The sequence below is a fragment of the Cavia porcellus genome, unplaced genomic scaffold (assembly GCF_034190915.1).
Source record: "Cavia porcellus strain 051 isolate PalLab524CR breed Dunkin Hartley unplaced genomic scaffold, mCavPor4.1 scaffold_1, whole genome shotgun sequence".
Classification (NCBI taxonomy): domain Eukaryota; kingdom Metazoa; phylum Chordata; class Mammalia; order Rodentia; family Caviidae; genus Cavia; species Cavia porcellus.
Window position 1 is genome coordinate 231277628 of NW_026947484.1, and position 13599 is coordinate 231291226.

A 13599-nucleotide genomic window follows, 5' to 3' on the forward strand; every position below is an offset into this window, starting at 1 on the left:
ATTTTTTTTGTAAACTTTATTTCTTCCTCTTGTATTTTTTTCCCCTTTTTTGGGCACTGGCTATGTTGAATAGTATTTGGTAGTAATAAATGTTAATATCTTGCATAACATTGACAGGCATCTGCCCCAAACTGAAGACCTTAGATTCTATTTTTAATTTGCTAACCATTTTAAGAATAATAAATTGCTGTTGGAATTGTAGAAAGCGCCTTTTCAATAATTTTGGGAATAATAGTATTGTACTATTGTAAAATAATGAGATACAATCTCAGTGTTGTTTTGAGGAATCCTGCCACTGGAAGGCAGAGGGAGGAAAATTATAATTTTGAGGCCAGCTGGGGCAACTTAACAAGACATTGTCTTAAACTAAAATTTACAAAGGTTTGAGGATGTAGCTCAGTATGAGAGCACTTGCCTGGGATGTAGGAAGCCCTGGGCTCAATCCTCACTACTGCTAGATAAGTAAACAAACCAGCAAACTACAAAGCTTCCAATAAAAATAGGTGTTTTAAACTTTATCTCTTTCACTTTCCTAAGCAACTATTTCCAATTCTTTTAGCTATTTATTTTGCATGTTTATCTCTATAGCTTTAACTGCATGTGTCTCCTACCACTGTTTAGTTTTGAAAAATTTCCCACACTGACTAGAAAGTAATACTCTTTATCTTACTTTCTAAAGCCTTTTCTTCTTTTCTGACATAATACATAAATATTTTTCTAACGAACTTTTGAATTAATTAGTATTTATATTTTTTAATTTGTATTTGACCAAAAAAGCATGTTATTATTTGTCTTCTTGTTATCTAGATCCTATGTGGCTATTGACTGGGGTTTTAGGTTCAAATTTTATGAAAATACCTTTTTTTCTAAACAGTCAATACTGATTTAGATCTAATATTACATTTTTCTGATTTCTTTCCTATTCTTAATGAACATTAAGTTTTCATTAAATATTGAATATATGAAATATTTATGAACATGCATATGTTACCAAATAAAAGTACAATGAGCATATAAATGCCCCAAATTCCCCATTAAGAAGCATTATTTTTGAAGTCTCTTCTCCAACTTTCGATGTTGTGTTCTTTTGATATATATTTTAATTTTTTTTTCCTTTTTGAGATAGTCTTACTATACAGGTCAGGCTGACTTGAACTTATGTAGCCCAGGTGCACCTCGAACTCATGGCTCTCCTCCCTCAGCCTCCAGAGTGCTGGGATTACAGGTATGTACTACTGCATCCAGCATGTTATATATTTTAAAATTAGTACAGTCCACTTTTTCCTTCGCTTGATTTTTCTAGTTGTTGTTCCTGTCATTTATTTTGCTTTTTAAAAATTGACATACTTATAAATATTTATGAAATATACCAATTTGATAAATGTGTACAATATATAATAATAAAAGCAGAGCAATTAGCATTTTCATCTGAAACATGTATTACTTTTATTTTTGGAACTTTAAAGTCTTCTAGTTATTTTGAAATATAACTGTAGGCTGTAGTTAGTCTACTGTGCTTTTGAATACTAAACTAATTCCTTGTATCCTTCTTGTATGCTCAAAGCATTCTCCATAATTTTGTGTTCATTATTTCCTTTATAGTTTTGCCACATACATTATAGTGATTACTTTTATCTATAAGCAATATAAGTTCTCCAGGTTTCCTTTTAAATATGAGAATAAAGAGTCATCCTTTATCATGTTTGCCTCAGACTATTCAGTTTTACAAGTTTTTATGTAAGTAAATTGCATAATCTGTATTCTGCAGTGACACCCGCCCATTCATTCATCACTTTGGTTTAGGGATTATCTGCATTTTGCTAAGTACCTTTAAGTCACCAGTGCCACAGCTGCAAATATCATCTCATGATTAAAAATCTTGGGAGATAGGGCTGATTAGTGATTAAAAGCATAGCACATAGGACTCTATGCATTTGTTTAAATCTTGGGTTCACCATTTATTATGTGACAATGGCAAGGTTTTTTTTATTTTCAGGAAAAAAAACATGAGAAATGATGAAAATTTCTAAACAAGATTAATAGGATAGTAATAATGGTTGATACATTGTGTGTTGTTATTTTCAAAGTAGTTGCTCAGATTGCAAGGTATAGGCGTGATAAATGGATCAGACACTATCAGCACAAATCTTTGTTTTCAATGAAATAATACAAATTAGTAGTATAAGTATGTATTATCTCATTGAAATATTTCCTTTTTCCTTTTTTCTTTTCTCCGTTCCCCATCCCAGTTTCTCCTTCCTCTCAGTTTCTCCCCAGTTCCCATTATCTCTCAGACCTTTTAGATCCTATTTACTCTTCCGCCTTCTTACACTAGGGCAATAACAGTGTTTACACATGTGAGTCTGATTTATGTCCTCATTGCATTTATCTGTAATATGAGCGTGATAACACTCTTGTCACCCGAGGAAGTGAGTGAGTTAAAAATGTAACTGTGGAAGTTCCTGGAGCGGTAGGTCCGTCTTAGCTGTGGTTTTTCTTTCTGTGGCTTCAGTTATGAACTTGCAGCCAGACAGAGTCTAAAAACACAAAATGGAAAATTCCAGAGTAGAATTCAGGGAGAAAAGTTTCATAGCATATTATAAGAAAGAACTTTGTACCTCAGGGATTTATAATTTGGGAAGAACTAACAAAGTTTCTCCTTTTCAAATATTGATGTGTGGGAGCCATTGGTAATCATTTCACCAAAGCATTTGTTTAAAATTTTACTCTATGTAGAGACAAAAATTATAGATCATTATCTTAAAGGATTCTTACACATTCTGTGGTTTTGAAGTTTGACTAGGAAGAACAAAATGTGCTTTTGCATAGCTAATTTTCTGCTGCTTCTTTGTGCTGTTAATTATAATGATTTATCATAGATATTGAAATTATGGAGTTTTCCTCTTCAAGTATCTGAAATGGGAGATTGATTTTGAGCATTTGGTTCATGCTCACATGATAGAATTAGGCCTTCTCATAGGCATTGCTAGCCTTTGAGTGCTGAATATTCTTCAGAGGTTGCAAGTTCAAAGCGTGAACCCAGGGTGGTGCTATTGTAGGAAGCCGAGCATTCGGGAGAGGCACATTGTGTGGCTTTTAGGCCATTATGGGAGTGTCCTTGAAGGGTCCCAGATCCCTCTTCTCTTTCTCTTTTGCTTCCTGGCCAAGGTGTCTGCATATTTTGCTTCACTACAGGCAAAACAATAGGGCCAGCTGATCATGGACTGCACCCTCCACAACTGTGACCCAGGATATACTTTCTCACTTTGCAAGTTGATTAGCTCAGATATTTCAGTACAAGGACAGAAAGCTGCCTAACAAAACTAAGGATATCTAGGAAAACACAGTGTATTTATAGGACTCGGTACTATCTAGGTTCAGATACCCAGTGGGGGTCTTGGAACATATCCCTTTGGGCAAGAGGGACTACTGTGTATTCTAAACACTATGTAAACTGTGCTATTATTACTGTAATACCATAATTATTACTACGATTTACTTTCCTTTTTCTGTCTCAGACAATGTCCCTATGAACATCTCGCACAGGCTGCCCGTCCCGTATGCATGTGCCAAGTCAGCTGTGGTGAACCTAGGGCACGTGTGTTATTTATTTTTTAAGGCCCAAGATGTTAATGAATGAGTTGTTTTTCTTCTAAACAAAACCCTCAGTATTCAGGTTTCATTGAAATATGGGTGTTTTGTGGTAAATAAGAGGGTTTGGGTTGTAGTGTAGGCTCTGGATTCTAAAGTGTTCGCCCTCACCGTGCTGAGTTGTAAGGGGTGAACATCTTCGGCTGCATGGTGTCAAGCTGCCTTTCAGGGTGGTCCGAATATCTGTAATGTAGAAGTGTTCTGTTTGGTCCACATCTTCATTGCCCTTGGAATTAACTCTGTGTATGACAAAGATGGCAATTTTTGGAATTTTTGCATGAAATCCACATATGCCACCTAGAAAAATTCAAGAAAGAAGAGATTGAAAACAAAAATTTTTTATTATGTTCCATTGTTACGGGTGTTCCATACACGGAACACTAGGCATGGGAGGGTGAAGAGAGTTTAAAAAGTTTGCCAACATGGTGGCAATGACACTGCATCGTGTTACGGTTTTTACCGTGTATGTGTGTGTGTGTGTGTGTGTGTGTGTGTGTGTGTGTGTGTGTGTGATTTGTTCATTAGCCACTTCATTTGATTTCTTCTGTGCTGTTATCTAGACAATGTTCTGTACATTTTCTCGCTGTATTTTTCTTATAAGTGCTCAGTTGTAGAAAGCATACTTAACATCCTGATATTTTGTCAGTTATATATATTATGAATTTAAAGCTTGCCTTTCACCTTCTTAATAAATAGTTTGAGGAATAAAAGTTATTCAGGTTTATGAAGTGTATTTATAACATTTGTCTCATAATTTTTATGTGTGTGTCCATTTTAAAAATCCTTTTGCTTGTGCTGAGAATATACAACCGTCTTCACACATCGTTCTCGGAGAGTTTGTCTTTCACTATCTACCTTTCATCTGTCAATTTTACTTGTGAAGGGAGGTTTGAGGCTTTATTTAATACATCTTCATGAATATTACAAATTGTGTAAACAATATCTATTGAAAAATTCAGCCTTCCCTCCTGATGTGCAGTAGTCTAAATCAATTATTTTTCTTATTGAGCTTGACAGCCTTTTTACTGTAACAATTTGTTTTTTAACTTTATTCTTATTAGTGTACATTTGTCGTACATATTGATCTCGTTCATCATAGGGAACTTGTACCTGTACATAACACATCTCAATGCTACTTTTTTTCCACCACTCTCCTCCTCTCCTTTAAACCTTCTCCTCCTCTTCTCCTCCTCTGCGTTTACACGAGCTTTGTTTCCAATTTTTCCTTCCGTTCTCCTTTTTCTCCCTTTTCTCTTTCCCCACCTCCCTTGTTTCCCTTCCTATTTGAACATATTTTTCCTTCTTCCCAGGATCTATCCTCCATTTTATTCCTTATTTACTCTTTGGGTTTCTCACACCAGAGAAACAACGCAATATTTAAACCTGTGTGTCTGATTTATTTCACTTAAGATTATGGTCTGAAGGTGCATCTTTTTCCCTACAAATGAATCAAATTTATATCTGAGTAGTACTCTGTATTTTCTTTACACATTCATTTTTTGATGGGCATATGGGCTGTTTCCAAGATTTAGCTGCTATATATTGTCTTTCAAATATATCAGTATGGTATGATGCTTTTAATTCTTTTGGGAAGATACCTAGAAAGGGACTAGCCAGTCAAATGGAGCCCTCTCATTTTAGTTTTTTGAGACACCTTCATCCTGATCTCCACAGTGGTTGCACCAGTCTACATTCCCACTAACAATGGAGAAGGGTTCCTTTTTCTCCACGATCCCACCAGCATTTGTTATTGGTTGATTTCTTGATGATAGCCATTCTATCTAGAATGAGATAGAATCTCAGCATTATTTAAATTTACCTCTCTTGAACGACCAGTAGTGTTGAGTAGTTTTTGTATATATTTATTTGCTGTTTCTATGTTTATCTTAAAATTGTCTATCTCAGATGCTCATTTTCTGATTGGTTCTTTAAAGTTGAAGGACCTGATTTTTTTTTTTTTTTGCATTCTTTGTATATTTTAGATGTTAACCCTTTGAGAAACAGCTGGAATTTATTTTTCCATTCTGTGGGTTGTCTCTTTGCTCTTTTGGTGATTTCTTTTACTGTCCAGAAGCTTTGTGATTTGATGAGATCCCAGTTGTTGGGTTCTTTGTGATATTTCCTATGCAATCAGGACTTTGTTCATAAGTCTTGCCTACATTTATGTCTTTAAGAGTTCTATCTATGTTATCTTCCTGCAGATTATTTCTGTTTTAATATGTTGATCTTTGACCCATTTCAATTTTAGTTTAGTGCATGGTGAGAGATATAATTCAATTTTTGGCGTGTGGAAAGCCAATTCTTCCATCACTGTTTATCAAAGAGTCTATCGTCCGTTCTTCCAGTGAAAGTGTTTGGCTCCTTTGTCAAAGATAGGTAACTGCATGTGCTTAAAGTTGTTTTTGCATCTTCTGTTCTGTTCCACTGATCCTCGAGTCTTTTTTTCCTCTACCATGCTGTACTACACGTAACATTTTAATTCATTGCATGTATTATAAGTTTTAATTTATCTGGATGTAGAGCAGTTCTTATTGCTATGATACTATTTGTCTTGAACCTGTTGTGGTTTTCTCTCCTTTTTTCCTCTTGATTGAATATAATTAATTCCTCATTTCACTTTTCCTTGTATTTATATTTTTAGTTATTTTCCTAGAAATGTTTATGTATACAACTAGCATACCCAATATATAAATTCTGTCAATATTGCAATTTTTTATATGTAACTTTTAGTTTTATGAGATAAAGTCTCTATGTACTCCAGGAGGTCCTTGAATTCACTGTGTAACTCAAATTAACCTGGTGTTGGGTGGTCCTCCTGCCTCAAAAGTCTGGAATTCTAGGATTATTGGCAAGCACTACCATGCCTGGGAATACTTTTCTTTTAAAAACTGTGTTTAGAACAGTAAAATGCTCTTATAGCAGTTTGTCTCTGCTTACCTCTCCTCTTAAGTTATTTGTTTTTGTTGTGAATGTCAGTTTTTCTCCTTTTCTTAAACCTCACAAGATACCATTATTACTGTATTTTATGGATAATTTTTAAGTATACCTATGTTATTTACTATACCTGTGCTGTTTTTTTTCTGCTTATATCTTATATCACTGTTTTTTCTCCTGAAATATATCCTTTTGAATTCTGTGAACACTCATCATTTGACTGAAAGATGTCTATTTTGCTCAGTTTTTGAAAGACATTTCTAAAGTTATTTTCCAAATCAACTAATACTTTCTTTTAGCTCAATGAAGGTATTATTCCACCGTGTGTATGTTTCCATTATTGTTATCTGGAAGTCAGCTGTCAGGCTAATTATCATTCTTCTATGTCAGTCTGTCACTATGGTGACTCTAGATCTTTTTTCCTTTGGGAGTTTTCATCTCGTTATATCTTTTGGTTAAAGCGATTAACTGGGTCAATCTAGACTCAAGGGAGGGGAAAATAGATTTTACTTCTTGATAGATATACAGAATATTACAGCTATAGTCTTACATGAATATGTGCTTTATGAGTTAAGAAATTCATTTTGCATACCTTTGAAAAAAATGAGTACATAAATGTAAAAGACATTTTACTTAAGGACAACATACGGTATATGAGTGACCTAGAAAATCAGCTCGCTGGTTAAGAAACATGGATATAGGGTTGCTTCTCAAAGGTTACTTTCAAAAATAGCCAAAACAAGCAATAACCATTTATTAAATGCTTCCTCTGTATTAGGCATTGTTTTAAGTGATTTCACAAGTTTTATTTTATATAATTTTAGATGTACAGAAAAGTTGCAAAAAGCAGTCCACAGAATTTTAGTAATCCCTTTCCACATCTTCTCTAAATGTTAATATAGCTATAATAAAATTGACAAATATGGAAATTGAGAGGGGTATAACACCATTAAATATTTGTAGACCTTGTCTGGATTTCATCACATTTTCCATTGATGCCATTTTCCTGCCCTGGGATCTAATCCAGGATTCCTCATGGAATGGAAAGATCTCCTTGACTTTTGCAATCTAACAGTGCCTTGGACTCTTTTTACTTTTCATGACCTTGACACCATTTAGAGTACCCATGCCAATTATTTTGAAGAGCATCACTAAGTTTAGAGTTGTCTGATTTTTTTTCTTGAATGAATTGAGTTTAAGCACCCCTGGGAAGAAGAGACCAGTAATGATGTGCCTTTCTTAGGGCCACATGTGCAGGGGGGGTGGTATTACAGCTTATGACTGCTAATACTAACTCTGACTACACGGTTAGGATGGTGTCTTTCAGCTTTATCCATTGAAATATTATTTTCATCTTTGTAATTAAATAGATAGGTTTATTCATTAATTTGTAATTAATAGTAATCTGTGTAATAAGTAACAAGTTCATCATTCTCTGTCATACGCTTATATTTTCTGCTCTTTATCTCTGTGGGATTAATTTCTGAATAATTGTTACAGCTTTCTTGCCTTCTCTAATTTTCTCTTCAGCAATGTCTCTTCTGCTATGCAACACATCATCTGTATTTTTATTTCAAAATTTCTAATTCATTAAGGAAATATTATCGATACAATTGTGTTTTTCATTTCTAAAAATTAGACATGTTTGCAGTATACAATGATGACACTCATCATGGGTGTTGGTATATTTAGATAGCTTACAGAAAACCTTTATATCTGCTTTTATTCTCAATATGCATCATGGCTTCAGATCCACAAAATTCTTTTATTTACACATTTTTCTTAAAATCTTAGGAGTTTAGTGTATGAGGCTGGAAAATTTAACATTTATGACCTTTAACATGTGCCATGCCCTATTCTAAGTACCTGATGTGTATCGACAGATTTATTCCTTGCATCATTCCTGCCGTACAGGTCCTTTGCTTCACCTTTAGTTTATAGATCTGGCTAATGAGTCACAGAGATATCAAGTGGCTTCTTCAAGATCACAGAACCAGAGCATTGCTGAACAAGGTCGTTTTTTAAAATCCAGGTATAAAGCTTCCCTTTGTCTTCCCATCCTAATAACAGGCCCAACTTCTGCAGTCCTGACTCCCCAGAGCAACGTCCCTCCATTAGAGAGATTGTGATTAAAAGAGTGGAAATTAGTTCTGCTAATGGGACCCATGTGTCCTTCAGGGTGCAGTGCGGAGGGAGGATCTGGGTCCCGGCTCAGCCCAGCTCCACCTCCCCGCTCTCACCACTGCTGCAGGACTGTGTGGCTGAGATAAGATTATTAGAAGGCACAATCCTCCGGAAGAACTAGGCCAAGTAATTTCTCCCCTTCTGATCCAGCTTGTTTCCTATGTAAATAAATAGGGGGGAAAAGGGGAACTCGTGGAAGAATTCATTACATCCTCTTCTTTTCCAACTTTACAGAGTCTCTCAACCTGTAATCACACATCATCATATTTCTATCATTTTGCTAGTGTATTTTGACTCATTTATTTCCCTTTTATTTACATTTCTTTTGTTTGAATCTGTCTGAGAGAATTAAATTAATATACTTGGTTTAAAAGTGAAAGATACACAAATGCTCAAAATGAAAAATAATGTGCCTTCTATTCACCTCTTGTCCTCCCAGATATTACCCCCTGAAGACAACCTCTCATGACTGCCCGTGGTTTTAGTTCTCCTGGGGTTATTTCCATACCTCTAAATAACATGTGTGTTACCATTTCCTGATCAATGAATATCAGACATCATCCATTGATCGCTGCTCCCAAAGATAAGATGGTATCTCACCTATTATGGTCTAGAGGGAGAGCCCTTGCCGCAGACACTCGGCCTCCACTAAAGCCTGTGACTACGAGGTGCCTCTGGGGTGGTGGGAATTGACCCAGGGTGGCTGCTCGTGTAACTGTAGAGGCTTTATTGATGTTTGTGGAGCTGAAACTGGAAGCCAGGAAGGCATGAAGATGGCATATGATTGACCACAAGGAGGGGATTTCTGCTCTTGGGAACAGTTTTGCGTGGTTTTTAAAGAGGTTAACCAAGAGGGAGTGAGGTGATTGTCTTCGATGAGCACACCGTTTATTGCTCCCAAGAGGACCTTGTGGCATCAGGGAGCCAAGAAATGGAAGAGATTTTGCTATAATTGATGTGTATGATTGTTCTGGGCAGTAGGAAACAGCAAGGTCACTTGAGATAGGAAGAGCCGAATGCCCAGAAGTCCTCTGGCTGCATCCAGTAACTGGAAAGGAAAAATGTAGGAAGTGACCTGTGCTGTCACATCCAGTCAAGTTTTCTCCATCTTTCTGGGGACCAGGAGAAACTAATGGAAGCCTCTGGGGGGCAGGAGCTGTGCATGGGGACTGGGAGCAGGTGGCCATTCCCTGACAATTAGATGGCACCGTGGGAACCGAGGGGGATTGGAAGACGGGAAAGCCTTGCAACTCTGATTTATCTTTCTTTTTAGAGCAGGCTCAATGTTCACAGAGAGAACACTGACATGTACTTCTCACCTATGTCAGATTCTACCCCTTAAAGGATCACCTATCCAGGGTCTTTGAGAAAGAAGGGTCTTAAACAACACCTGCTATGGAATTGCCCATTGGTACCCACTTCTCTGTGCCCCGCCTTCCCAGCTCTACCCTGCTTCCCCTGACCTCACTGCAGCCATCACCTGGAGCTTGGGGACTCCGTTTCACACAGGAAAAGGATGTGACAGTCTGGTAGGCCTCAGCAGAAGAACAACTTTAGATAACTGCACTTCCTCACATGGCCTGGCTCCTTCTCTACCTGCCCCACCTCCATAAAGGGCTGGAGGGCTGGTGACAGTGACAGAGGTAATTACAGAGTTGGAGGGACAAAAGTGATGAGCTGATGCTTGCCGCCACTGGGTCTCTAGCTTATTTGGGGAAAATCAAGCAAATAATAAAAGTCCCAGAGACCCCTCCCGTGCACGGCCTGCAACCTGCTCTCGCTCCCTGTGCTTGACGTCAGTCCTGCTCACCTGCTCCTGGAAGACTTAACTATCCAACATGCAAAGCTTGTACTTTCTTCTCTTTCTTCCTCTTTTGCAATGCTGGAGATGGAACCTAAAGCCTCGTGCACGTTAGGCAAACATTCTTCCCCCTTTCTCAGCCCTTCCTATTTTATTTTGAGATAAGATTTTGCTGTCTTTCCCAGGCTGGCATTGAACTTGTGATCTTTGTGCCTCAGTCTTCCAAGCAGGTATATACTATTGTACCTGGCTAAATCTTTCACTGTCTTAAAAATTATGTCCAACATCTTTTTATCATGGGGATTGGTCTGATCGCAGACTCTACTTTATTATCTTCAAGTCAGGGGCTTCATTCCTAGCTACATAACCAGGAGGTGGGGGCAGGGGAAATTTAACAGATAGTTCAGGGTGGCCTGATGCACTCCAAGGTCTGATATCAGTGGTAGTTCCTATGCAAGCATGAAAATATTCCTGGCCCTGTAAATTTTGTACACCTGCACACACACCCTGTCACAGAATACAGTGGATATTTAATGCCTATTTTTCTTTATTCATCCTCCCAATGTTCTAGACCTGTTTCTCTGAAGAGAAATGTCCTGAAGACCCTAGACATACACATATTTAAATCATCTTATCTTTGATTCAAATTGTTAGGTAGTGTCTTTTTTTTTGTGTGTCTTTTTGAGACAGGGTCTCACTATGCAGTTCAGGTCGGCCTTGAGCTCACTTTTGTAGCCCAGGCTGGTCTCGAACTCACAATAATCCTCCTGCCTCAGCCTCCTGAGTGCTGGGGTTATAGGCATAGGTCACCACACCCAGCTACAGGTCATGTCTTCTTTCCCAGTCAAGAGCAACCCTCCAGAAGTGCTGGGTGACAATAGCAAGTGCCACCTACATAAGTGAACTCATCTGATACCCTCACTATCCTGTCATTTTCCCATTTTAGAGATCAGAAAGTGGGGATGGATAGAAGCTTTTGGTTTCGCAAGGTCTGGTGTGGCTGAGCCAGAACTATAATTCAAAACCCATTTCATGCCAAGGGTCCTTTCTACCATATTAAAATGGCAGAGAACTTCACCGAATGTGTATTATTTGTTAAAACAGATTTCTGCTCCACTAAAGAAGAAAGTAGTGTCAGGATGTGTTAGACACAGGGAAGCTGCACTCAGACCAAACTGTCCCTCAATATTATGCTCGAAGAGGACTTGAGGAGGAAAGGTCCTATCTGTAACCCTGGAGTTTTGCTTTTGGCCTCCAGCCCTTCTATCAAATATGTCAGAGGGATCTCAGCTTTTTCATATGAAGATAGACAGCAATGAATAAGGTCTGGCCCCTCCGGCCCTTGCATTCTGTGCTATAAAATGCTAATCTGACATGTGATATCAAGGTAGGTGGATGCATCTTCCCTGCGAGTCAGCTTGCGAGTGTTCTTTGCAGAGCGTCATGGTGAGTAGCTGGCCTGATTGCCGAAGCACGTCCCCGGTCATGGAGTTAGCCTGGTTCTCCAGCTGCAATAAAAAGGGCTTGATTTTGTAGCAATAGGAAATGATTGGCTGTTATCAAAAGCAGAGAACTCATATTCAATTCTTTGTGAAGTTAAAAAAACTCTTCAAAATAAGGCAAGTTGACAAGTAAGAGGCAGCATAAGTGGGTCCACGAAATGAGCTGTCCACGGACACTGAGGAACACCTGAAGATCGGACAAATGTGGAGTGGCACCCATCCTCTGCGAGGCTGATGAAAAGTTGATAGGGTCAGAAATTGTGCAAATAGGCAATTATCTGTGAGAACGATGGCGGAGGATTTAAGTAGGGATCAAAGAGCAAACTTGCTTTTGAGAGCACCAGAAGGGGAAAGTTTCTGTGAGGATCATGTCGTGCATTTGATTCATGATTGGACACAGCCCAGACTTGATACTGAGCTGGTTTCCTCATGGGAAGCTGGACACAGTCAGATTTGTTTGAAGAAAACACTAACTAGTTGATACCTGCTACCTCTGGCTCGTCGGTGTCACAATTCTTGACCTGGAAACATTGGTTACTGGGAAGAATCTCATGCAACTTGTTGTCAAAATGAGATTGTCGTCAATGAAAAATCCTTCAACTAAGATTATTTATAAATGTTGGGGTTCTAATCAGGAAAGAGGATGAGGGACAGAGCAGTGTCTAGGTAAGAACTGCATATTTGGAACTGGGCTATATGGGTCCTAATTCCTGGTTTGCTACCTGTAGATAAATCACCACCTTGACTGTCGTATTCCTCTCTGCACAGTGGGAATTACAACTCTCACCTTGGACAGGTATGTGAGTTAAAGCCAAAGTGGCTAACAAAAGCAAAGACTTTATAAATGCCAAAGCACTACACAAGGGTGAGGCATTGTAAATATGATTGTTACTGCTCGGGTCTCCAGTTTATAAGATTGAAATTTGACTGCTCCAATGACAGATATGTGGGAATACATGAATAATTCCACCCAAAATATATTTTTTCTCTTTGCCACCCTTCAGCAATAAATATTTAATTTACATTTGAAATCTGGCAACTGCTAAAGCTATTAATCCAAATAAACACTCAGTACTCTGCAAATCAACATGCTTCACAGCCAGAGCCTGCACCTGCACTGGAATGCATGCCTGGCCCACCTGCTGGAGGAGTTGGCTACATCTTCCTGGTGATGGCCGTGATGACTGTCAGTCAGTTGACAGGCTGTAGTGGGGGTCCCGGGGCATGGAGCAGCTCACAGGACTCTGTGGGCAGTGACCAAGTGAGGACATCCATTTCACTGAAGGGCTGACAAACTAGTTGAGAGTATAAGAGAAACACAGATAAAGATGAAGAAAACCAAAGGGCCCTGCAACAGACAATGATTGTTTCTGAGTGTCTGGCCCTTATCTGTCTTCTTATGGCAAATAAATACATGAACAAATCTTCTGTTTTCCACTTGTTAACCACCATCCAAATTTCCCCCTGTATATTTGGGAAAGGGTGACCTCAGTCCCCTCCTCTAGAAGTGGACCTCTGACCCAGGCC

The 13599-nt window shown here is 38.3% G+C and overlaps 1 long non-coding RNA gene across 3 annotated transcripts in view; it reads left to right on the forward strand.

The window, feature by feature from the left end:
- Positions 1-13599, forward strand: part of LOC134474595 (uncharacterized) — a 64869-nt gene that overhangs the window by 388 nt on the left and 50882 nt on the right. For all 3 annotated transcript variants that reach the window (XR_010045459.1, XR_010045466.1, XR_010045477.1), the window contains exon 2: positions 1127-1225. This is a non-coding gene — a long non-coding RNA (uncharacterized LOC134474595). The remainder of the gene's footprint in view (positions 1-1126; positions 1226-13599) is intronic.